The sequence below is a fragment of the Fringilla coelebs genome, assembly GCF_963513975.1.
Source record: "Fringilla coelebs genome assembly, chromosome: 13".
NCBI classification, from domain to species: domain Eukaryota; kingdom Metazoa; phylum Chordata; class Aves; order Passeriformes; family Fringillidae; genus Fringilla; species Fringilla coelebs.
In genome coordinates, this window is record NC_140039.1 from 18,230,689 (window position 1) to 18,258,295 (window position 27,607).

Here is a 27,607-nt window from a genome sequence, read left to right on the forward strand (position 1 = left end):
GCCACTGTGGTTGATTCCTTTTGTGGAATATTCAGATGTGTGTGTTATATTACAGTGCTATTTCTGCAGGGTTTGTAGACTGATCCTTCTGAAATACTGTGTATAAACCTGTTTTCATGAGTTTGCTGAATTGTTTTTAAAATATTATTGGAGTATCATAATGTTGCAATGGGATTCTCTAGAAGGTTTCCAATTCTTCAGAAATATCATTACTCTTGACTATGTTCTTTAAGATATTGACAAAAGCTACCTCAGATGTTACCTAATCACTGGAAATTTCCATAGTTTATTCCCTTGTATGCATTATTTTCTACTTCACAGTACAAACTGAATGCAAAAAAAGAATAAGGGTTTCCAACTGGAAATTTTATATAATTAATTAATGAACTCAGGCCTCAAATGAAGATGATTTTAAGCAGAGCAGTGATTCAGCTTCAGCTGCAGGACGATGTGGTTAAATGGCATTGCCTCTGCATTCAGAAAAATTTAGCCACGATCCTGCAGGGAGTTCTCTGCCTACAGACATGTGGCCCAAAACAAACCCAAAGGCCTCAGTGGGACTCAGGGTACTGCCAGGGTCCTGGAAGACTCAGAGAGATGGAGAGCAAACAAGGCTAGATGAAGCTAGCATGGGAGAAAAATGCTTTAACAGCTATTTCCAGGCAAGAGGGGTGTGAACTCAGGTTTTGTGTCCTGAGGAGAGCCTGAAGTTTGGGCACTGGTGGCTTCTGCCCATCAAGTAGAGCAGGAAGGGGCAGGTGCTGAGCCTGACAGCTCCATACAGATGAGGCTTTTGGGTCTGACTGGGGCCATGCTTGAGACACCAGGGAGCCAAATGGTCAAAAAAACATGGCAGAGCAACCAGATCAGCTGCCATCAAAGCTTGGCAGTGGTGGACTTGGGGATATGGGTGGAATTTGGTGCCTACACCCCGTCTCAGCTGGCTCCATCTCCTTTTGGGATAGTCCCTTAGAGCCTGCCAGCACTGTCAGGTAATGTAAATTTTTTTTTTTTCACTTCAGGTGGTAGAGGTCTACACCAGAAAACTCCTTGGATGGACTTGGATGTTTTTCCATCACAAAGCAGGAAGATGTCTTCCATTCTTTCTGATCTGAGGTCTGGTAGCCCCAAATGCCATTGAAGTGCTGGCCTCTGTGGTACAGAGAGGTGAGGAGCCCCAGGAGCACCCACCAATGTGCACAGCAACACTTATGCTGTTGTTACAGTTAATTTCCTCCTCTCTTTGAACCATCTAAATTCAGCGTGCATTATCCTTCTGCTATTTATGTAAATGTTTAGATTAGGTAATATTTTATTCTACAGTGAATGACACCATAATCCTCCTTATTCTTCTCGTTTATCATAAATATTTAGTTTGTTTTTAGCTTGTGGGACTAAACACAACATCATTTTCATTACTGTGAAATCTTCCCCTTTTCTTCTCCTGCAAGCATTCCTGGTCCCCTGGCAGTACTCTGCCTCCCAGAACATGCTAATATTGCTTGCATTACTGCAGGATTACCACAATGAAGTATACACTTGGTATTATAATTCATAATGTTGCTTTAAAAGATTAACCACTCCCACGGCTGTGTCTGGTAATTACAGAGCAGACTTTCTTTCTTTTTTTTAAAACAAAGAACAGCGTGCACAAAATGACTGGCAAGGAGGTAAGTGATTGGGGTGTGCTTTGTTTTTCAACCTCAGAGAAAACCAGATGCAAAATTGATAAAGGAGACTGAGAGTGGGTTTTAAGCTGAGATACTTCAGTATATTAGTAATTAAACAGATTTATAAAAAGGAGATGGCACTGTCGGCCCCTGGAATGTCACAGACTGATGCGATTGGCAATTGCCAGCTCAGATGACTTTCATGAACAACCCCAAAATAATTAATAGGCCTTCTGGAGTTTTCCAGGCAAGTGAGTATGCTGGTGAAAGAGCAATAGTTAGTTTAGCCTGTCAAGGTTCATTCTTTTTCAAAACTCCAGTCCTCCCTTGATGCCCTCTAATGGTTTTTTGAAACACCAAAATGTTTTTGCGTGAACAACATTACCCATTGTGCTTAAGTTAAATGCATTTCGATGTCAGACATACTCCTGGCTCAAAAATGGCTGTTCCCTACCCCTTCCTGGGGGGATCTCCAGGGAGGGCAGCCAGATTGACTTTAATCGGCCAAAGACACGGGATGGGCTCATAATGCGATAAACCGATCGGGTGTGCAAAGCCACATTAATATGTGGAAACTTGGTCAGCCTTTATTAAGGGATCAAGAAATGCTTTAATTGCTGAGTGACAAAAGCACTTGTTTGTTTAATTGCTTGTTTGTGTTTGTTGTGAAGCCTTGGGGGAATGTGGTAATTTGTCCCATTGTTGTTTGAAAATGGAGGTCTGGTAGCCAAACCAACAGCAAATGACAGACACTGGTCCGGTACCAAGTGTTGCTTCATCAATGTTTACCACATTCCCAGTTTGGAGAGGATGGCAGCCTTTGGAGCAACAAAGTAGGATTCTCCTTCCAGTCTCTCCTTTCTTGCATTGTCCAGAGCTTTCACACTGAGAGAAGGTTGGAATTCTTGGACTTAAATGAGGAGTTAGTCACTGTCTGTTAAATGAAAGTAGCATTTAAAGACTGCTGCATGGTAGAGCAGCACTTAACAGGTTGTTCTGTCTTTCACAGCTGGGGATGTAATGGTTGCACGATCCTACATAAAACTCCTAAAAGATCTCAGAGCTTGAGGCAAAGTCCATTGAAACTGTTGGTGTCTTGTTTGTTGGACTGGCCTTTGATCAGATTCTAATGCATAGCGAAAGCTTTTCTATACCTTTCCTGAAAAGGGTTTTAGCATGGAATTGTTCCTTGCTGTAGGACTGCAGCAGTCCTTGGGATAGATCTCTCCTGGCTGAAGCTGACCACAAGCCTCTATGGTACAATGATGCCTGGCATTCCATGCTGGGAAGAAGTATTAGGTTTGCTGTGAATTTACATGAAAAGTCCCTGGCTAGCAATTATTCTAAATATAAAGCTTCCTGAGATCCTACTATTTCTTTCCTCTAGATTCTTGCCTTACTTTGGAAGTTAAGTTTTCCATCCAGGAGCACAACCTGGAAAAGCTTTTTTTCTGTAAATTAGCCTTTTAAAATACTTTCTTGATGAAGGAAGATAGAGGGTCACTGATGATTAGTGTTATAACTGGCTTTCCAGATCAGTATCCAGCACTGTAGAATGCATCTACTTCTGTAGAAGGCGCCTAGGAAAAGTCGTATCAATATACATTACAGGCTTGTCATAACTCACTCATTTCCTATTTCAAACAGGAGGAAATATACTTGAACATATCTGTTGTATCTGTCAAGACTTCTCATTTGTCAAACTATTAGTGGTCCCTCTGTCAACATAAATAAATCTGTCCATAAATCTTGACAGGTATAATCATTTGTTGCATTTGAAAGGCAAGTCTCTAACATTAGACCCCTTTTGATTCCTAACATGATTATCTTTAAAGAAAGACATTTCAGATGCCTTCTGAATCTGGCCTCTGTCAAATGATTTCTCCGCTCTCGCTGAGTTATCTCCTTGTACAAAGTAAGCAAAGGCATAGTTCCTGCTGTCAGCTCTCCTGAGGACCACACGAATCACCAGCACTGCCGCAGCGCCGAGGCCTCATCCTGCAAGTGATTATGTCCTGTTTGTCAGAGCAGGCTGCTGATACACTTATTGTTCTTTACAGCTAGGTTTCTCATTCCTATTCTGAGCCATTCTTCTGGCACCAGTTGCCCTTTCTTTACTTCTGGGAAGCCATCGAAGAACATTTTTGAAGGTGTTCCATTGGATGCTGCCGATCTTTCCAGCGCTGTTGTTGCTGGCAAACAATCCATACCCATACGAATTAGGCCTCTGAAATGGCTGCTGAAATATGGGCTGGCATAACTTAAGATTGAATTCCACAAATCCAACATGAGCTTCTCAAGCTCTCCCACTGCTCTGGGGCACACTGGGCAGCTCCAGCCTCCCAAGGCTCTCCTGGGAAATATGAAGTGACCTTATTTCTATGCTTGATGGCCTAGTGATAGTCATTTTGCCTGCCTGATGAAGTTAACAGCTAGCTGGCATTCACCAAGCTGAAATATGAAGTGAGGGTCTTTGGCCAGAGCTCAGTGTCTCAGCAGACAGCTCTGGCACATGACCCAGAACCTGGTCAGTGCATGCATACCAAAAGGCAGTCAGTGAGTCCACAGCTCTCATGGCTTCATAACATTCCCTGCCACATGGAAAACCTAAAGCTCAGGCTTTGCAACTGAGAGTGAGTCAGGAGGTTGCTAGGGCTGGGTTTGTGGGAACTGCACAGTAAAGAGTGGATCCCCAGCGAGCTCCAGCAGGAGCCAAGGTAGTTGGTATCAAAGCTCCTGCGGTGTCACAGGCACGCCCAACTTATACAGCCACGGGAAATTAGCTGGTGGATGCTGGAGGAACCCAAGTCTAATGTTTTCCCTTCAGTCTTCTGTCAGTGAAGTAAGGAAAGCTCTAGTGTTTTCCATAAAATGTATTTAAAGTTCTAAATCTTCCCTCTTTTAACTTTCCACTCCTTCAAATCATCTGCGGTTTGCTACAGGAAAGATTTTTAATTGACAGAATTTCAACTTGTGCTCCAAAGAGACTCATTACTTCACAGATTCTTTAGCTTCCTGGGGCCTTGACGTCATGGGGATATTCCTTGCTTTCTTCAGTGGATCCTTACCACTGAAACTAATTTTTCAATGAGCTGCAGAAGAAGCCTCTGTACCAAAAATTTGGTCCAGACCTTATGATGGCTTGTACAGGATGTCCAGATGCAGGGTGTCAAAATACATCTGTTAGATAAGGTTTTTGTCTGAATCACAGCTCTCAATGCATTCGCTCATTAAACAGTTTTTTTTTCCAAGTTGAGTCACAATTTAGGATAATATTCCACTGGAGCAGACAATATGCCAGACCCATAGGCATCTAGTTTGCTACACCCTCATGGTAGGCTGGAAGAAAATGGGAGTTCAGTCCTTCATTTCAAGGCAGGGATCCTAGAGAAATAGTTAGTTAAGATAGCGTTTGAATTAAAACACTTAGAAATATATAGTCAAAGAGGAAATTTGTCTATAGCCTTGCTGACAAAACTCTTGGTTTATGAAATTTGTTGAAGTCAGGGAGATAAACAGCTTGCTTTTATGCGTCTGCATGATATGGGGCATGTGCTTAAAAAAAGAATACAAGTTCATCTGGGTTCACACAGACACCCACATGTGTTGATACCATTGGAGGGTCTGCAGGACTCTGCAGCCCCCAGGTGAGAGCTTCTGAGGGGCTGAATTCTGGAGGTGGATGCCTGGATTGATCTACCCATGCCTTTTGCATCTGTGCCTGTCAGTGCCCCCCGCAGAACGAGTTTCCACGAGCTCCCACCACTGCTGTTTCTGGTTCTCTTTCCCTGGGCCAGGAAGGGTGCTGGGCTCTACAGCTTCCTTTTCTGTTGACTGGCAAGATGGTACTTTGTCAGGTAACTGCTGTTGCCACCAACTGCAAAGCTCACTAGAGTATAATGACACCTTCTGAGCCGCTTCTTTTATGCGTTAACCTACTTGGAAACAGAGGCTCATGTGCAAATTCCCACTGTATTTTGTGAAGGCTGGAACATAAGCCAGATCTGAGCTGAATTTCCCCTTTCCAAGAGCCAGCTGAATCAAAATCCCCTGATGCAGACATCCCCAAATTTTATGGGTGCAAAAGATGTCTTGATCCAAATTTTGCAGTTTGCTCCCATCTCTGCTTAAAACATAAAATGTATGTTTTTAGGGAAAAAGGATATAAACATCTTGTTCATGTTTGAGCTGAGAATGTCTTTTTTCTGTAGGCTGTCAACACAACTTCAAATGCATGCAGCCTGTCCAATCTGACAGACAATTTGCATATTTGTGGAATGCTAATGCCAAGTTACTGTATACATTTGTACATGAAAGCATTAGAAAGTTTGAAGGATTAAAGGTGGAAATGTATCCCCCTCGGCCTCGATTAGAGATCAAGACAGCACATCAATAGATGGCAGACAAATAACTGCTGCTTTGCCATTTGGAATGGCTTAACCCAAAAATAATAAAATCCAAGCTATTTCCTAGGACATAAATAGCTGAGGGCTTTACACGTGCTAATTGCCAGAGCGTTGTTTTAGCCTTTTGAGAGTGTAATGTGAAGTCTGGCACATCCAGTGTGAGCCCTCTGACACAGTGATTGTCCTTTTGTTCTGCTCTAGCTGCGTGCCTGGACCACAGCTAGAGCTCCCAGAGCCGCCCCAGCCTAAGGCATCCATGCTGATGTTTAGGACTGAGCCTTCCTCAGTTGCTCTCAGGTCCTGGAAGGTTCTTTGAGGCCAGATGGAGGTGCTTGGCCCGTGCAGAAATGACTTAGTTTGCCATGAGGAGGGTGTCAGGAGGAGAAGCAGCAGGTGCTCAGCAGTTTCCCGTAGAAAGATGATTGCTTTGCATGCGTCAAGATATATTTTGGAGCCTGGCTCTAGACCCAGAGATTTGAAAATGGAGACTTGGAGTCTTAAAAACAAGATATGCTAAGGAACGGTTTTGCATGGTTCCTCCTAAGGATCAAAACCTGATACTATTTATTTTACTTGTGCTAAAAAATAACCTCAATAAGATGTTCTAAGTTGGCCAATGGATATAATTTAGGACCAGACATTGGCAGCACAGGACAGAGAATGCAGGAGCTAGTCAAATCCTTCCCCCAGTCTTTGATCCAAAACATGAATATTCCTTTGATTCAGAAAGGGTTTGGCCAGCCTTTTTCGCAAACGGTTGCACGTCTCTGCGTTTTCTGGCTGGGGGAAGTGGAAGTGGCAGAGCCTCAGATACCTGGGAACCAAGAGCTGAAAACTCTCCTGGAAACTTCTCATGGTCTAACGAAATTCCCGGGCCAGCTTCCAGCCTGAGCGGATGCAGACAATGAGCCAAAATGAACCACCAAATCTGTCGAGATTCAGCCGTCATTTACGAAAGAGGACTGGGATTTGCAAGGGAGTTTGTAGGAGCTGAACACCCAAATCTCTTTAAACCCCAGTGGGACTTCTGTTCCTCTCTTTCTTGTACACCACTGAAAAGCTTTGTCTATGTATTTGAAATATTTTGAAGACCTCAAGCAACACTTTCATTACAGACAAACCTCTCCACCAAAATTAGAAAATCACAAAGTTTTAGCTGCAGTCGCTGAAAATCTGTTATTTAACACACCTACCCAAAAAGCCCCAGGCTACACCAAAACTCTTGACCAGAGATAGCTCTGTGCTGTCACAAGACAGATCTATCTTTAGGTACCCCAGTTTGAAAACTTCACCCTTAATGCGTTCAGAAAAAGTACGTTGTTGTTTTAAAGTACATTACTCAAACGCTGAGATGCCTTCCTACTGGGAGCAGCGTTACAAAGCCAAGCTCTGCCTGGATGCCTATCCAGCATGGATCTGACAATTCACATGTAGGAAAAGGCCTCTCATGCATTCATAGTTTAGATGACCTCCATATATTTGTTTAAAAAATAATTAGGCTTGCTTAGCTTTTGTACTGTTGCATTTTCCTTTTTTTTTTTTTTTTTTAAGTAGCTTTTCCTGTAGCACTCCCAGGCCAGTACAATGCTGGCTTTTAAAAGTGATTTGTCTGTTACCAGGCCGTTTTAAACTTTTACTTCCTAAGTCCTTGCAAACCAGCAATACAAGGAGACTAAAAAAAAAAAATCTCCTGGGGATTGTTTTTATAGTAACAGTGAAAGCTTAAAATGTTGCAGCAGCAGCCAAATTATTTTTCTTTTAGTGGAAACAATACCAACAACTGGAGTCCACGCACAAAACGGATTAAAGCTACCCATAAAAATGACTAACAAATGAGTGCTACATTTCTTTTTATCATTTACTCTTTATAAAAAGCGACAGTTTGAAGGCTACTAATTTGGCAAGTTATTTCCCCTCTATAGTCATGGTTGTTCAGTAATTAGAGGATATATAAAACATGGACATAGACATTCTAGTGCAGTCCAACATTTTTGTGTGCTTTAAGATAAAAAGTCCACTTCCTTTCTTTCTGACTAATGGAAAGCAAGGTAGACGTATCCAAAATTTAACTGCAGGACAAAGTTTGTTTTCAGGCAAAACTTTCAAGAATAGTCTCATGACAAAAGTCCAAGTCCTATTTGCACTCCTAAATTGTTCAGAATGAAGATGTCCAAAGAAATCTAGTAACCTCAGGGCATACAGGAGTGTTTTCTCCCCTGACTAAACAAATGACTTCTTGAGCACAGCTGAAATCAAACATTTAAAATATTATTAATTACTAATGCTAATTGTTGAGAATTTTTTTTAAGTCATGCGTGCTCTCCATAGGTAGGTAATTATTTTTTAAAATATATTGCTAAACATGGTACTTGGTGTCTAAGCCCTCCATCACTCTTGAAAATAGGATGTGTGTTTTTAAGTCACTTAGGTGGGTTTTGAAATCTTTGCCTGCTATTTCATCATGTATTTTCTGGCAGTGGCCCTTTCTATACCTGTAAGTAGTAAAAAATATATTGCTCCCTCTGAAAGTGAAGAGCTAAAAATAAAACAGGACTTGGTTTAATCAACATGAAGGCAAACTAGAAAGCCATTAGTTGAAGAAACTGAAATTAGAGAACTCAAAAGGCCTGGATGGAGAGCAGGGAAATTCTTCAAACAGGACATGCAGCAGTTGAGGGTGAAACTCTGTGTCTGTACTTGTTGTGGTTGGGTTCCAGTAGGCTGGTACAGGGATGCTTTGTGGGGCACATGGAACGGTGAGGCAGGTCCTTGGCATGTTTTTGGATGCTGGGCTCATGGCATATGGTCCTCTGTTATGTGTGTGAGGCAGGACCAGTTACTCCAGTAATTTCTGGTTTTCCTGACCACTGAGATGCTGAAAGCAAGGCCAACATCTGATATGGGGTGTGTGACTGTACTCTAAACCTGGCCGTTTGTCCTGATTCAATGTGTAAGTGCTTGCCTGCTGCATGTCAATATAATAATTAATAAATTCATGTATTACTAATACAGTCATTATATACTATATAACAGTCATTATATACTATACCATAGTATATTATTATATATATAGGTATATTTTTGTAGAATGAGATAACATATAATGTTAATATACTGGTGATATATTAATATAAAAGTAGTGATGTTGTAGCAGTATATTCAGAGTTTATCAAGTCCTAGAGAAAATGAAAAATTACTTGTATGCTGAAACCTCCCCAAAGCCTGCACTAGCTAATAATAACCTGCTAACTAATAATGATCTACTAATTTACACGAATACTGGCCCTAAGAGGTACACCAAAAGCCCTGGTCCACAAGACTGAGATTAAGCCAATAACGTTCCAAAACAAAAAATTGTCTCAGTTTGAAGTACTTTTCAAAATGGTCACCATTACTGTGGGAAACGCTGTTCCAGTGTATATAAAACATAGTGGAATAATAACATCTCATTTGATTATACAAAGTAGTTTTTTCCTTAGTGTTTTAGTTCTCAAAATTCCCAGAATACACCACATGGAAACTGTTCACTTGAGAAATTAAGTACCGTATGTGATAAGACAGTCATGTGAAATTTTTAAGCTGTCATTAAAAATGATTATAATTAGGACAAACTATATGAAAATGCTTTAAAATTGAGACCCTGGTGAATTAAAAATTAAGGAGTATATTATGTATTATCATGTTGAAGGGCAGGGATTTAGGCGTGTAACTCCCATTAACACTAATGTGAGTTGCATTCCCAAATCCCCACGCCTGGCGATGAGCATCCGCCCCCGCGTTTGTTGTCACTGAACAACCTCAGCTTTTGCTGTACTCCAACACAATTCCTCTGCCTGCTGAGAACAAGTGGAACTGCAGACCAGGAGTTTAAACTGTTTTCCCTCACAAATCTAGGCTCCCAGATAGAGCCAAATGTAATCCATCTAAGCAGTAGCCACCCTCCCTTGAGTAGGATTTACATACAAAAAATAACTGTCACAGAGTCTCCTCTTCCCTACAACTCTTCCTGTGCTTTCCCCCTCACTTAATAACTGAGGGTTGGGCTGCAATCATTTTATTCATTTTATTATGTCTCCTCAAAATGCAGGAAGCCAGTTGCTGGGGGTGGGCTTGTAAAAGCACTTCAATCAGGAGCCTCCAAAAGGAGCTGCTGTATCCACGGCAGCGTGGAACTCCCACGTGAGGAGTGAGCGTGTTCTCTAAGGACAGCGCACACAAGTGAAACATCTCTCTAATTTGGCAGGGCCATAGGGCTGTCCAGAGCACTGAACAGGTGTGCATCCAGTGGCTGTGCTGGGCTTTGGGTCGCTCTCAGGTGAGGAGTGAGCTGCTGTGGCTTGGGCAGCAAAGTGCTGCCAGTTCACTTAACTCACAGGTGCTTTCCTCGTACCCCAGAATCAGCAATTGTGTGAGTTTGCATCTTGACTCTTGTTGGAAAAATTGTAGTCCCTGTTCTTAAGAGAGAAACTTTCGTGACTATACCTTAAAAGTTAATTTTAATTCTTTTTTTAAAATATAGAAGTACATCATTTTCACGTGAGTGGTTGTGGAGTCCATCTTGTTGCTCTCATCATTTCATCTGCTCTTTTTACAGCCCTGGATTTGGGAATGCTGGCACTACTAAGGTAAGACAGTTCTTCTGTTGCTTGGGCTTTGCTGAATCTACTAATAGCACTCATCAGAAACGTCCTGTCCCACTGATTTTACAAAGGCACTCATATTAACACATTAAGAAAATGGTCATATTGCCACGCTATAGCTCTCAGCAAAGAAAATCCCACAGAACCACAGCTCATACCTCATATCTTTCTATGGCATTGCAAAATTGTAATTATAATAACACACTACATTCTTAACAACATCTTTTCCCTGGGGCAAAATATATAAATCCAAATAAAATAGATATATGTAGAGGCAATGCATCTCCTATTTTATTAATTAGCACCTGAGAAAAACATTTTGCCAGGCTAGAAAAAACACTGATGAATTTTCAAGGAAAGTAATGAATTCCAGCTTTTTTTCTTTATTGGTACCTGTGGATTCTGTTGTATTGCTTGTTAACAGATGCAAGTGGGCAATATAACTATTACATCAGTCAATATTATAGAAACCCAGGCAGTTTCTAAGCAACAACCCAGCACTGATTCTTCCCAGCTATTTTCTAGGATTCCCTCAGACACAGTAAGTGAAGAGGAGTTGGACAATATAGTCTAATTTTGAGAAAGGAATAAAGCATGAAACTGGTGATTTTCAAAATCATATTTTTGCAGATTTCTTACCAAATCAAAAGAACTAAAATTGAAAACTGTCAGAAACATTTCAGCTCAAGAGCTGCATAAACTTTTCTATTGTTCAGGCAGCTAAAAAGACACAGCTATTTTGCTTCATACCTTGCCCACAAAAATAATGAGAATAAAGACCATAATAATAGAGCCTCTTCAGCTTGTTGGACTGAAACTGGATTTTGTGGTGTTTCCGTTTGCAGATTCACTCATCAGTTCAGCCTGAACGTAAAACAATTTTTTGTCTTTTTTTGTATGAATTCTATGGTCAGTCAAATCTGGCTCCTGATAGAAAAAATCATAATAAATCATAGTGTTTAAGCCACATAGATGGTGTGTGTGTGTGTGTGAGCACACATAATTTTGTGTACACAGATAGAAAGGTGCATTTCAAAGCAATGTCACCCTCAGATGTCACTGGCTGATAAAGTTTCTCAGCCTACATATTGCATATTGCAAAGATGACATCTGCTTTATATATAAGTGGGGATTCAATGAGGCAGCAAAGCTGGGATCTTTTTCATTACCCATAACTTTTCAACCAGGATTCTCTCAGAATTTGGAGAACACTCTTTCCACACTTTGCTTTAGTCCAATATGGCAAACCCAGTCAGGTTTTGAACCAGACTTCTAAGAAGGACAGTGCTCTTTCATCTCTCTATGAATAATGCCCTTTCAGAAAACAGTTTATATTTAGAATAAATAAGAACAGACATACGTGCACACCCGCACTTGTGGACCCAAATGTGCATCCAAGAGCACAACCATGAAAAAGCAAGAAGAAAATGTTGTAAACCAGATGTTCTCTGGGTTTGAATGCTCCATTGGTTTCCATACACCATGCAAGGTTCTGGTCTGCTAAGGGAGTAGAAGCAAGTTCAGTAGAGGAGCTTGGAGTGCCAACACTTTTGCCTTGCTTGGGAAGGTGGAAAGCAGGGGCTGTCTTCACTCAAGTCTGATTTCTGGAAAAAAAAACCAAAACAACAACCTGATGACATTTCCAAAACAAAATTCTCTGTTGTGATATTTGAGTTATGGGCCAAAATACTTACCCTTTTGGCCAAAAAAAAACCCAAGTTCATTCACAAGAGCTGTGGTTGCATTCTCTTCTTCATTGTCCTGTTACCTGGGCATGTCCCCTCTTCTTGTTGTGTTAGAGAGGCACACTAAGAGTGTGCGTGATGGAGATTCCAAACTCCTGGGTGCTGTGGGATCCTGCGTGGCTGCAGGATGGGAGACACCCCCGACAGCCAAGGAACTGATGCAGTGCTCAGGATTCAATGGCTCTTCTCTCTTTTCCCTACTAAGCTGTTCCTATTCTTGGGCGTTAGATATTTTTCAAATAAACATTAAAAGCTGGTTTGAGGAACAGACACTTTCTGCTCCCTCAAAGGGGAAGGGAAATATGCATCTCAATGAAAACCCCGTTTTCTATTAAAAACCAGTTTTGGTGAAATGAAGTCACCCAACCATGCAGCCCAGTCCACACAATTTCCGTGTGTTTCCATCCATTCCTCCTTCCCCTCCCAGTCTCCAAACCATTCTCTGCCTGCCTGATACATGTTGACATGAGAATTAAGTCACTAAGAAGTATGAATGCTTTTGCTGTAACAGAAGGCCAGGTTACTATTCCTAGCATGGAAAGTTAAATGAAATCATGCTGTGAGTGAATTCCTATTGATTTCTTCAGGATTGATCAGAAACATTTGTCAAATTTTGTTTTCTTTCTGTCCTACATCTTCTTTAGACACATAGTTAAACATACTAAGGAACGTTTACATTTTAAAAATGTGTTCTAAGGTCTTTATATAAACATACATGTAATAAAAGTGACTGGTGATTTATATTTTCTATATACATTCAGATACTTTCTTTTCAAAGCCAAGGTTTTAAAAAATAGGTGTCTAAATTCAGACACCTAAGTCTATCTTTACAGTCTTTGGTTGCCTGATTTTCAAACATGTTAATACTCAGAAACACTTTTTTTTCTGTTGAGTTGTCTCTTTTTGACAAAAATTTACATTGGGCTGGTTTTCATCGATTAGAGTCAGAAAGGGAAAATTAAAGATTATAAATTTTCTAAGGCTGTAAAGGCATAAAGGAAAAAAAACCCTAAAAATCCACATCTTTTTGCATATTTAATTGCAGAAAATGATGTGCATTGGTACAAGGCACATGAGTACAACCCAGCAGATTCATCCTTGCTCACTGAATTTGACCTAAACCCCTTTTTTGCAGCATTTGTCTTTTCTTCTTTAGGTTCACACCGAGGCCTCCCGTTTGAAAAATGTATGTGTGCTCCTGCACCTAATGTATATGCATATTCAGTGTGACTGCATATGGAAATGGAGCATCCATGCCAAGAGTTTTCCAGCCAAGAGGCTTTTTGCATGTGTGAGTCTGGAGGGTTGTGTGCTTTTGGGGTAATTGTGCGTGTAAATCCAGCGGGCAGTCACACACTCAGCTATAACCTGCACAGCTGCATTAATACCTTTTTTAAAACATCTAGCAAAAGCTGGTGAGAAAAATGATACCTTTTTAGACACCTGGTCCTTAAAATAATAATAGAAAACCCCTAAAAACTGATTATGGATCGTGAAATGATGTGGTTCAGCTTTCAAAACCTGCCCCTGGGTCCCCCTCATAAACACAGGCCGCTCATACATTTAGGCACTATTAGATTTGCAGGTTTAATTGCAAGCAAATCATTTTTTTAAGTGGTAAAAATAAATTGATGCTGTTCTAAAATCTAAAGAGAGAAATTTAAAATTTAAAAAAATAGGAAGAAATAAATAAGCATATAACAAGAAAAAGTTAGTGGAGCAGCTGTGTAAATAATACAATGTTAAAGAATAAAAGGAAACTGCCAAAGCCACTTGGGATGAGGAAGGAGCCTAAAATCCCTTTATGCTCTAATGAGGTCTAGCTCATTGGTTGTGCCTTTTTTTTTTTCCTGCCAGCTCCAGGTCTGCCTTAGAAAGGCACTGGGAGAAAGGAAGGAAAATGAGGTTATCCCACAAAATAATCTACTGCTATTTGGTAAGGGCACAGGAATAGAGAATGAAGCAATGGTTTAATACTGGGAGTAGGAGCTGCATGAAGTAATCAGCTGAACATTTACTTCATTCATTAGTGCAAAGCAAATGCTGAGTTGTGCAGAAGTCAATGAAAAATTTCCACGGTTTTGCTGCAGGCTTTGCTGAATGACACCACTTGTCCACAGAAGTGCTCTGAACCTCAAAGTCAGAGCCTCAGTGGTGCACCTGGAGCTCTGCATGTGGAATCCAGCAAGGTGAGAAGGGCATCTCTAATTTCCTGGGAGCAGGGGACCTGTGGCTTTGCACCTAGAGGGTGAGTTCTGCACTTTTCATCTGAATTTTGTAACAGCTCTCAAGATCTTGAAGATAATCTAAGATTAGCAAAACAAAATCCCTGTAAATCAAGTAATGCACATGTTCTTGTTACTTAGAAGTTAGAAACCATGGTTTATTCCACGTAGAAATCTGTTGCTTGGATATGCAAGGATGTAAATTAAGTTTGTGAGACTTTACAAAGGGGCAAGGTGCTAGGAATAAATTATTGGTTAATCCTAATGGTGGCTGCTTGTCTAGTGTAATTTTGACTTTGTACATGAATGCAAGGCTTCAAAAAGGAGCCAGGGAAGCTCCCTCTTCCCAGGAGCTCTGCATTTCTCTGCAGACACCCAGTGCCATGAAGCATTTGGAGCCTGCCTGGTGCCTGCTCCATCTCCTGAGTAAGGGCCATGGGGAGAGGGAAGCCAACACAAACTGTGCTCCAGCAGCACTGGGCTCTCAGTGTTTCCAAGGAAAGTCCAACTGGCAGCAGTCAAAGCTGCCTTGTGGGGCTCTGGCACTCACCAGCTGTGCTGGGCACTGCCACAGGGCAGGAATTCAGGGATGGTCATGCTCTCTTTAACTCTTAGCTCAGAGTCTTGACCCAGTGCCTGGGCCACCTTGGTGAGCTTGCAAAGCATTTGCTGGTCCTTTCCAATCCTGCTCTCGTGTGCTTGGTTCATTGGCATTAGGGATAGCACTTGCTATTTTTGCAGGATTGACTGACTGCAAACCCACAAATTTCATCACGGTTTCTAGATGCCCTATTGTCATTACTACCATGTGCTGTATGATGTTGGACAACAGATATGTGGGATATGGGGCTCCTTTCAGTTTCCATTGCCAAGTGTGAGTTCCTTCTTGACTGAGTTGATTTTTTACCTTAAATTTTAGAAAATCCTTTTAAAGTAGCTTTGTGACTTTATCACACAGGAAAATAAGTGCAAATTTAATTCCATTCCTGACTGAAATCTATCCACCGACCAATCCTATGATATTATTTTTCTATTTTTCTGTCTACCTCTTCATCTTTCTAAATATGTGCATGAAGTAGTATCTATTCACTAGGGAAATGGTGGTCTTAGAATTTAATTACAACCTGAGGGGTCTGGTGTTCTAACTTGCTGTCCCATCCTGCATCAAGGAGACCTATGAGAAGTACAGAAAGATAAAACACCCTCACGTAGTTTTTACCTGCTAATAGCAGTTCTATCATTGCAAGATCTGGCCAGACAGTTAAACACCTCGTTCTCCCAAGGGTATGTACAGCAGGCAGAGCCAAGGAAGAGATTAACAAGTTTTCTGTGGAAGGAGGGTTCATCTGCAAGAGTGAGGAGAGCCTTCACTGATGTGCCACTTGTAAATGCATATGACCTCTGTAATAGGTGTGGTGCTTTTGTTCAACTGCAATCTTTTCTTTGTAACTCTTCTGCTGAATTCAGATAAAAAAAACTTCACCGTCAACAAATCTAATATCTGTTCTTGTCCCACTTGAAAGGGTCAAATGAAATTTCCCACCAGAGAATAAAAAATCCTGAAGCTCCCCAGCAAGTTTGGGTGGCAGCAGGCCAAGAGGGAGGGGAGGGCAGGAGGTGGTGGCTGGGTGTTCAGCAGAGCCGCGATGTCAGTGAGGGTGAAAAGTGCTCCCCAGGCTGGCAGTCCCACGGCAGGAGAGGAAGGGCTGGTGTGGCAGCCAGGCAGGAGCTGTGAAATCACCTCTCCCTGAGGTGCCAGGGCCTATTGCCCCCAGACTCCCATCCTGGAGATCAGGTGAGGCTCTCTGGGTGCTGTCGGGGGGTGGAGGGGGTGCACAGACAGGGGTGCTCAGGCTGCAGTGGGGGCTCCTGGCAGGGGAGGAGGAGCCTCCTGCTGACCTCAAGGTCATGTCAGTATTTCCAAGGTGCCTGGCTCTGCAGAGAGGAAAGGAAGCTGGAGAGGGGGAGAAGCCCAAAATTCTTGGGTCTCTCCAGTCAAACATTGCTGAGGATGCTGGTTGGATACTCTATGACGTGTTGAGAGAAGGACTCAAAAAAAAAAGCTTCCTTTTACAATAACAGCAACCAAACCATTATAAAAATACACCTACATCTTCAGCAAAACTGCAGCATATGTTTTTGAGTCAAAGGCATTTGCACCAAATGCAGAGTCTAGAGATGTCTGGCAGCTGAAGCAGGGAGCAGGTGTATATTTAGCCCTTTCAAATGCGCACTTAAGTGCATGTAAATATTTGCTAGGTCAGAGCTTCAGTGTGCTAATGAGTCACATGTGACAATGTCCATTTCCCAGGAGCCTGTGCTTTGCACATTCTCTCAAACCTCTGCACCATTAGTGCAAGGTGTTTTTACTTGGCTTGTGCTAACCCTATCTCCCTGTATCACTGTAGAGGCAGCTCCACCTCTGCTGCAGTGAACAGCTTTTCCTGACAGTTTGTAGGGACAGGGACACAGTCCTGTGCAGTCCTAGTTCTGGTATCTTCCAAGACTCAAAGCCTCAAAAAAACACCTAGAAAGAGGTCAAAGAAAAGATGTGATTAGAAATTAGAAATTTTCATCTTTCAGGATAAAACTATTGGGCACCTATAAGTTCTTTGGATTACTTGCACAGACTATGGAATAATAAGACCTAGAGAATTACTGCACTGTAAACCTGGGGAAAGCCCATGGCCTGTTCATGGCACAAGGTAGAGAAAGGACATGGAGTAACCCACCACCAACACCCTCTTCCCTTATCAGCAAATGGACTCAGTTATGAGAATAAAAGGGACCTTGGTTGCAAATGACTTAGGGCAGCATAAATATGTATTATGAATTTTAGGCTCAGACATAATTAAATGCCATTTGTCAGATCTATGCTTGTTTTTCATCTCATTTGAGTTTTACAGAATGAATTAACTAACAAATGTGCCTCTGATTCTACCATAACAAATCATTTCTCAGAAAAGTTGCCTCCAAGCAGCAGTGAGAGAGTGACTGGGGGGAGTGACCTTCTGCTGTGAAGTTGTCACGTTCCAGCAGAGCCCTGAGTGGCAATGACAGCCTCAGTAATGGGGAGCCCATAGTGGCCTGGCAGTCTTGTTGATAACTTGTTAATTTATTTAGTGCAGTGGTGCAGAGGCAAAGATCTGGAGTAAAGGGTGGGGTGGGCTGAGCCTCAGGGCTGAAATATGTAAATATTCTGGTCCGGAGAAAAAAAAATAAAATTTCTTGTTCATTGTCACTAAATGATGTTGGTGACAGGAGCCACTGGCAAGCAAATAGGCTCATGTTTGTACCAAGGCAGCTCTCATTAAACACCTGATACAGCAAATGTATGGTCAGTGTGTGCACAGTTTGGGTAACAGAGCTCTAAGTGCTCCTCTTCTGGCCATGTGAAAGCAGGATTACAGCACACCAAGGGACTTGCATCCTGAGCTGAGTCATAGGATGAGAAACAAAGGGTCTGTGTGCCTTTGACAGGCAAAAAGGAGACAGGGTTTAAGACCATGTGTGAAGAAATCCTTTCCTTGCAATTTGACTGTATCTTGTAGAGTTATCTCACTGTGTTCGATCATATTAAACCAAAGGTCCTTCTTATTCTTAGCAAATTACTATAGCAAATGGATGGATTTGCTAACCATGTCTTAAATTCTGTTCTGAAGTGTTAGTAACTGCTCAGGAATGGGTGGTATATATCCTTTACAGGATCTAATGTCTTCTCTAAGTGACAAACTCCTGCAAGACCCAGATCCATTGGTAATGTCATAAAAGAGATATCCCAAAATCAAAACATTTATGTTGTTTGGAGAATCCCACATGTTCTCCCTAGCAGGTGGCCTCTTGCAGCTGCACTCTTCATGCTGTGTAGTTCATACATTTATGAAAGCAGTTTGTCATATCAGGTTAATGAAAATATGCAACAAATGCTCTAAATTGAGCTGTAGGCAAACAGGTGAGTCAAACAAATAAAGGTGATAAGAATTGTCCTGTGTACACCTCTGCAGAATTATCCTTAAAATATCTTAAAGAAGGTGGGGTAGAGTATTTAACCAATAATGTGGTGTCATTTGAAAAACAAATCCAGATGGTGGTGTTAGCATATCCAGTGACTTAACCATAATGCCATGTGTCTGCAGGAAAGCAATAACCCCCACACAGCCCAAGCCTGCAAGCCTGAATTCATACACACTGAGGAGTTTCCTTATAAATATGAGGAAAGAAACAGCACCTGGTGGCCAGGTACCAACAGGAATGCTGGTATAAAGTGTTGGATCTCACCCATGAGCACAGCCATTCTCACAGCAGCCTGAGGAAAAACACATTTCCCTCTTCCCCAGGGAAGGAAGAGGTGCACCAGGCTGTCTGCAGGCACCTGCCATCAGCTGTGGCCCCAGAGGTGTCCAGGGAACTTGGGCAGCCTGCTCCCATCTTCTTGCTCTTCCCAGGCCCTGAACGTGTTGCTGCAGCTGAACTGTGTCCTCCAGCTTCTGGAGGGTCTGGAGTGCCCGTGGGACACCTCTGCTCTTGGCCTCAGTGCATGAATGTGCACGAGGAATTTCCCCGGAACATTTATTATCCCTGGTACCACAGTCAACAGTTGGCTGGGTAACTGAGCAAATTTACTTGAACTCTTTATTTCCCAGGTCTTATTTTTCTAAGGAAGGCAATAAATCAATGACAGGAAAAGTACTCACCAGGCAGAAATTGGGTAGCTTCATGACTTAATCAGCACTGATTAATGCCGGTCGGGAATCTATCTCTGCATTTCTTTGGAATACATTTTGGAAAGTCTAGTAGTTGCTAGCAGAGTTTTGCATGAAAAAATTAAATTCCTTGCATATTCCTGTCTCTCCTTAACAACTAGGTTCCTCGAGGCTCACACCATCTTTTCACGCAGGTCTGTCTGTCTGGGCGCTCCCTCCAGAGCTGGAGGCAGATGGTCGCTGGGGAGCCCAGTGCCAGGTCTGGGTGACAGGAGCGGAAAGGCAAGGACAGCCACAGCCGGATGAGACACTTCTCTTCCTCTCTGGATGTCACACGCTGAAAACGCCAGAGATACGTCAGCCAGAGATGGGGCTGGGGGCCGGAGCTGCGTCAGAAACAGCCCTGCTCCGGCGGGGGTGGAAGAGGAGCCCTGGCTCCCCAGGAAGGTCAAGGCCGGCCAGCAAACAACCCGGGCAAGAAACCCCCAGATGGATAAACAATCCAGACATCTGGTGAGATCCCGGCATTGCTGCAATCAGGGAGGTTTTGGCACCGGCTTTGACACTGCCAGGATTTCCCTTGTAATTAGCAGCGTGCAGCCTGTCTGGGGAGGATGTTCCCTCCGGAAAGCTGCTGGGACCAGGCTGCAAATCGAGCTTAATCTCTGTGAAGCAAAGAATAACACCCAGTTAGTCTCTGGCTCCCCAAATATCAGAAAATTGCTAACTGGAACTCAACGAACATTAGATGTTACTGATAACTAACTACTAATAACTAACTGGCTTGGTTGCTGCCCAGATTTCATAGGGGGTGCACAGTGGGGCCACGAGGATAGCAGTGGAACAGACTTGGAGCAGCCATGAGAAGGGATTCAGTATGGCAAAGGGAGCATAAACCTCAGAGGATGTGGAAGTGCCTGCATCCCCTTCACAGCATCAGAAAGTAAGGTGGGTACATATAAAACAGGCAAATTAAACCATAAATGTATTATGATAAAAGGCTCGGTCTGGTAAGATTATCAACATAATAGATTTTTCAGTTTCTACACTGATCCAGGCACACAGACACATAAAATACCTCCACAATAGGGTTTTTTTTGAAAAAAAAAAATAAATCTGTGTTGTTAAAGACCTTAGCTACCTGTATTTGAAGATCGTTGTCTGAAAAGATGAAAAACATACATTTTCATTTCATTTCAGATTAGCATGGTAAACAGCTAGATCTGTTCTTTCAAGTGGAGCATTCGGCTCCATTTGTTAGCTTTGTTGCTGATATTTCACCTCTCTTATTTACTTAACATAGTTTGACAAGAAATTCTCAGTGAGATAATATATCTACATGAAAGACAGGCTTGGGGAACAAGTCCAGGGGTTTCAGTGGGACAGAATCAATTATTTATGTCTTTGCCATTTTGGTCTGTCTTCATTGCACAGAAAGCACTCGGAAGAACTACCCAACCAGCTGCACATTTTTGGTAGATAGATACATTCTATTTTTAGGGAAAAGCAAAAAAAAAAAAAGGGGACATCAGTATAAATCAAGATTGCACCCACTTGCGAAAAATATCAAATCCCAAGTGATGGAAGCTAACACCCTGCAAAACAACACCCTCTCCCCAGCCAGGCAGGATGGCCCCTGCTGCAGGGAGCAACCAGTACAAACAGAATTAGCAAATGTTCCTGTTGCTGTTTGCCACACAAAATTAGACAAACTGTACAGAAGTCAACTTTATTTTTCCCAAACAGCACAGTAGAAACGACCCTTACACAGCAACCAGCTGGTGCAAGGAGTTTCTGAGGCTGAAGTAAGGCAGGTGATGGAGGACACCTCCATTCTTCAATAAATATCAGAAAGGAAAATTGCTTACCCGTTCTGGATAGCTCAAAAACATAAAACAGAGCAGTCTCACATCCAGCCCATCCTAGCTCAGATCAGCAGGCAGACCCTGAAGAGACCCAAGGCACTGGAGTTCCTGTTTCAGCACTGTGTGATGGGACCATGCCAAACATCAATCCAAAGGCAGGCAGCCGTGCTGTAGCCATAGGCTGCCAGGCTGCAGGGACAGCAGAGTGGCTCCAGTTCCTGCAGCAGCATCACAGTAAGTGAGGGGAAGTTTCTACAGCCCATGAGCACTTTGTCAGTCAGAGGTCAATGAGAAAGGATAAAGAATACAAAAAAAAAAAAAAAAAAAAAAAGGCATAAATAAAAAAATAAGTGGGGTAGAGGAATGAAAGGGAATGGGCAGTGAATTTAAAAAATAAAGAGAGAAACCAAAGCATGCTAAAAACTTACCCAAAGTAAAAGCCAGGCCTTCATGATGTGCCTGCAGAAGCCTAGGTGAAATCTCCCCCTTACTTTGATGATAGAGGGTCAGGTCTTTAGGAAACAGAGTTTGCCTGGACATGATGAAAAGAAAGAATGTAGTGCAAACGAAGGAAAATAAGTGAGTGGTGCTGTACAAAAATAACGATTCTGTAGCTACTAGGCAATATTGTCATCTCTGCACACATCCAAGGACTTAAGTGACCCACTACTCTTGCTGAGGATCTGCTCCATTAATAATAAGAAAGAGCAATTTAAACTATGGCTTTTTTCATTGTGTTTTATACAGGTTTGGGGAATATGTTATCAAAGGCTCCAATTCTGGCCAAAGTCCACAGGAATCATCACCTGTGGTCAGGCCCTGGATAGAAAGATCAGAGCTATCTTTGCGTAGCCCTACCACCAAAAACAGATCAATCAGAAGTAACTCAAAAGGAAATAGTCTACAGGGAACAGATGAAGATGCATTTAGTGGAAATAATCCCCATTCAGGATGCCATTATTAAAAGAGAGAGATAACTATCAGAGCTAAGATATGTCAGGGCAACCTCGTTGACATGGGACTGGAGAACTTCTGCTGTAAAAGCAGAGAAACTAGGTCAGTGCTTTTTGAAGAGAGGAAAGCTCAGGGTGGACATCATTATTTTATACACGATTCTGAGGGGAATAGCTAGGAGAGATGTCAGAAAACTAGTGTCAAATACAAGAACAAATGGACAGGCTCTAAGAAAGGGAAATGAAGAGAAACTAAAGGAGGCTCGAGCTCAAGGGATATAAACATTTCTGTACACACTAAGCAGTTGATGCAAGGACTGGGTTACAGAAAGGGCTGCTAAGAGCAACCAATAAGGGTTTGGAAAAGGAAAAGCTTTGTGGGGTACAGCCACCTGAGAGCAGACAAATCTGTCTCTTGATCTTGTCTGTCACTAGAATTGCCCAAGTTTCAATCTCAAAATTACTACGAGGTTCACATAGAGTAAATCTCTGTGCAAGCGCAATAGATTGAAGTGAGAATTCAGTTTATCACTCAAAGATAAAACTCAGAAGAGCATTTGGCTTCTAATTCTATTAATATAAATGTAATTACAAGAGCTAATTCCAATTCAAATGTTAACTTATAAGGACTGGTGGAAGTAGCAGCCTACAGAGAAAGAGATGATGCTGGAATCCCTGATAGTTATGTTTGATCAATAGTTCAGTACTAATAGACTTCATTTATTAATTGAAGCATGTGGTTTGAAAATGAGCCTAGTTTTTAGGTGGCATGCTCTAACAACTAGAATTTTTGCATGTTGCCGTTGTCTCTATACAAGAAAAAAGCCTCTCTGTAGTGTTGTAACAGATAAGAATTGTCTTAATTAAAATAATTTTTAAAAAAAGGTAGAATGCTAACTGTGATGCAAGTGGCTTCCAGAACATGCTGCCTTAAACACAGATCAAAACAATACTCTTTGTTCTAAGTACCTGAGATGTAAACCAGTCACTTGGGGAAGGAAAAAGCCAAACAAGTAGATTGAGGTAATAGCTTGGGGCAAGGGGAATTGAAGACAGGGAAGAATCAGTGGACTGTACAGTCTAGAGCTCTTTTAGGGCATTTTCTTATATCCTCTAAAATTTAAAGGCAGAACATCCTATGGTGGAAATAAGCATAGCTTTACTGAAGCTGATGAAGCTAAGCTATGGATCTGTTTCCAAATATGTATTCTACTACTTTTAAGGAAGAAAATAGGAAAAAAAAGTACCAGGAACACAAAAGACACAACAGTCCCATTGAATATATGTCAGATTCTGAGTCCTGTAAAAAGTATAATGCCAACCCTGTTCATTGGGAATTTTCCTTGTTTAGAATAACATGGTTTAGGATATGATATAGGAGTGATTATGGTAGCATGAGGTTGACAGTTGGACTAGATGATCTTGAAGGTCTCTTCCAGCCTTGATGATTCTGTAATTAATTTTTTCTGCTGTCTTACCTTGGCCTGAAAAATGTCACAGATCTTCCTCCTTTCCAGCCCAGTGGTTAAACAAGAGAGTTTTGAAGTGAAATATGAGCAGGAAAGGGTCTGAGTGTGCTGTAGCCCTCTCTGCCTCCATTCTGTACTGTGCTAGTAGAAACGTGCCTGCGCCTTCCAGATCGTAAAAATCCCTGGCAATGGGATGCTCATAAAACTTTCAGGATGTGATACTGAGATGAAGTGGCCCATCTCAACCACCATTACAGCCACCGAGACATTGATGTTGACACGGAACCAAAAATTTGTCACGACGCTGGGGAAGAGCAGGGATCACAGAGTGAGTGATACTGATCAAAGCAGATGAGAGTCAGGAGTGTTTATCCAGGAGATGCAAACTCAGACACATACCTCGGTGATCTGAAGCCGTCAGAGTTAATATGCTGTCTATTAACATTTGTTCAAGTACAGCACCTGTCAGAGCACGTAGAGGAAAAGGGTTTTTTAGGTCAATCTGACACGTGAAGAGTGAGATGCTGTCGAGGGGAGCTAACCCTGGCTGGCTGGCAGTGGGTGCTGTGTTTTCTGTGCACCTTGTCTTCTCCTAGGCACCAAACATCAGAGCTCAATGCTCTCATTGGACTTTGGTTTTACTTCAGTATGACCATTTCTAACACTTGATAACATTCAAATATCTGCTGTGCTAATGCATGTGTCTTCTGGCACTGCTCTGCGAGGAAGGGGAATGCAATCCTTGTGGTTGTCTGCTGCAGAGGTGAGGTTGGAAAAGCCAGAGCTTTTTTTTTCCTACAGCCAGAGCTCTCCAGAGCTCACCACCCAGTTGCACCCTCCTGGATCAATGCTCTCAGGAGGGAAGTGCAGCATCCTGGCAGCCCAGCAGCCTCAAGCCCCTGTGCTGATCCTCTGTCACAGCCACCCCAGGAACACTTACAATAGGTTCTACACTGAAGAAAATAGGGTGGCCAATAAGTTTTCACCTCTCACTAGGTGTTTAAGATGACATCCTATTATCAAACAGCTGGGCACTCCCTGGGAAGATCTTTCATATCTATTTCATATACAGGCTATCACAAAATGTTATTTGTATTATTGTGTGTCCTTAAGCAATAGGAAAGCAGAGAATTTATATTTTGGGCAGTCCCCAATGTCATTGTTATTGTCCATGCCACGGTTGCATATCTTCACCTGAGCTTTGAAATCTCACTGCATATCAGGTGGTTTCAGAGCAAACCCGTGTTCTTAATGAGTAAATGAAGTTACAGTTACTTAGTTTATTCTAAGTGTTGAACCCAGCATGGGATCTAACCTGGAACAGTCATCTCAAGAATATTGCAGTGGAAAGTAGAGCGTAGGATTTAACATTGGAAATTAGAAGTTGATCCTACTTCTTATACAAAATTGAGATTGACAAAATTGAGGTTTATCTACATAAACCTTTAAACAAAGATGTGGCTCTGAATCAAAATTAGGGAACTGGAGAAATGAAATTGAGGACTTTGTGCTCTTAAAGGAAACTTGCCCAGCAAGACTGTCAGCAGCGGAGAACTAAGCACAGACATTAATGGAGTCAGGTCTTTTTCTGGAGGTCAATTTTTAATAAATCAAGATTGTTTAAAAATTGTAATTATTGATTAATTAAATTTATACTTGGAGCTTAGCCCTCTTAGTTTTGAAGAGTCTGTACACCCAGTTGGTATGAATGATGAACTGAAAGAAAGGGAAAAAAGTCATTATTTAATTAACTGTTATTCCAACTGGATTTAATGCTAGCAGTAGATTTGGGTGTCTGTTCCCCACAAGTATGAGTAAAAGGGTTTTGCAAGACTCTCTCTGCAATCAGATTCCAAAAAACAGCCTGCCCTGTATCTGACTATAAAGAAACTGAAAAAGGGCAGATTTGGATTAGATATCAGGATGAAATTCTTTGTTGTGAGGGTGGTGAGGCACAAGTACAGGTTGCCCAGAGCAGCGCCCAAGGCCAGGCTGGACAGGGCTTGGAGTTGCCTGGGCCAACGGAAGCTGTCCCTGTCCATGGCAGAGTTGGGAACAAGATGAGCTGTAATCTCCCTTCCAACGCAAGCCATTCCATGATTCCATGAATAATGTGTTCACCTCCAAAATGTCATCCTCAAAGGACAGAGTAAGGCTGTTTATAAGCCTATTATGGCTCCAAAAGTCCAACAGCAAAGTGTGCAAAGCTGAATTGCACAGCTGTACAAGCAATTTCTGGGCTTAGATGAATGTAGCTGGAAGTAACTGGACAGGGCTGAAGCCTGAAAGAGAAGCAGCACAAAAGCAGGAGTATCCATTTACCTAAACTGGAGCTTGTAAGGTGGGAGCAGGCAGGATTGGGCCCTCTGCATGGGAACCAGCTGAAGAGGGAAAAGGAGCAACGCCCAAGGCAGTGTGGTGCCAAAGGCAGGGGGCTGCAGGTGAGTGAAATAAGAATTGAGGAGGCACCATGTTGGCATGAAGTGATACTCTGTCACAGGCAGCTCCCAAGCTGATCCCACACTTAAAAATAGATTGACATCTATCCAGGAGATGAGTTTGTTATTCTGTAACTACAGCATTTTCTATTATGTTTGATAAGGGAAAGAAGATTGCATCTTGGTCAGAAATATAAAAATTCGCCTCCTAGCAGGGGATAATAGCAGGAGAACAGGGGCAGATGAGAACTGCAGATTTAAAATAGTTCAGTGCAGTCCCTGGTAGGGAAGGTAAGTTCAGTGCTGGGCTGAGATGTCGTCCCACGCTCACAGCCAGGCCAGCCCTGCGGTGTCCCACGGGCAGTGCCCTGCTCCCCTCCCCTCCAGAGCTGCTCCTCTGGGGTCACTCCAGGCAGTTCTGCTGGGATTGTGTGCTGATATTGCACAGAAAGTCACAGGAAGGGCCAGTGTGCCTGCAAGGCCCCGATCTAGGGGAAGTTTTGGGGTGGAATTAGTGTAAAAGAGGTGTTGGCTGTTGAGGACAGGGGGATGTGGCGGTGTCTCTGTCTGTTGGGGGGGCTACAAGAAAGACGGAGAGACCTTACCTACTAAAGCATGTAGTGACAGGAATGGCTTCAAAATGAAGAGGTTTAGATTTGATTGGGAAAAAATTCTACTGTGGGAGGGTGATGAGGCCCTGGCACAGGATGCCCAGAGAGGCTGTGGCTGCCCCCGGATCCCTGGAAGTGCCCAAGGCCAGGCTGGACAGGGCTGGGAGCAGCCTGGGACAGGGGAAGGTGTCCCTGCCCATGGCAGGGGGTTGGACCAAGATGATCTTTTAAGGAACCTTCCAACCAAAGCCAGTCTATGATTCTATGAACATGCCCCAGATAGATGTGAAGGATGTATGCACTGCCTGACTTCTACAATTGCACGGTAGGTAGTGCAAAAACCTTAACTTTGCAAAAAATCCAAACCTCTTTTGTTTAAGTGTGTAACTGTTGATCTAAAATGGGAGTTCTTGTTTTCTAATTCAAAAAGCTTAAAAGATCGTTCATTTTATATTAAAATGATAGCCTTTGCAAGAGACCTTCAATCTAATTAAAGCCAGGAGATTAGCATCCCTTAGAATATTTGCAAAGCCTGCAATGCGAAGTTAATGAAATGTGTACACTTTTACAAAGCTTTAATTTTTAATGAAATAATTCAGGACATGGACCTTGCTCCTCTGCCTTACCTGCTTTGTCCAAAACAGGGGGTGTTTATAAACAATGCAGAGCTCTGGGCTGAAGAAGACAGAGGAGAGGATAATCTAAAGGCTGCTTGGTAGCTACTGCAAGCCTGTCTTTTGTCTCTTCTGTTCAGCCTGAGAATGTGAGTATTCCTGATTAATAGTAATGACTGATAATATGATTTCAGACTGGCAGGTATTTCTTAAGGCTATGTGTGTATGTGTGTATATGTGTATGTGTATATATGTGTGTATGTATAAA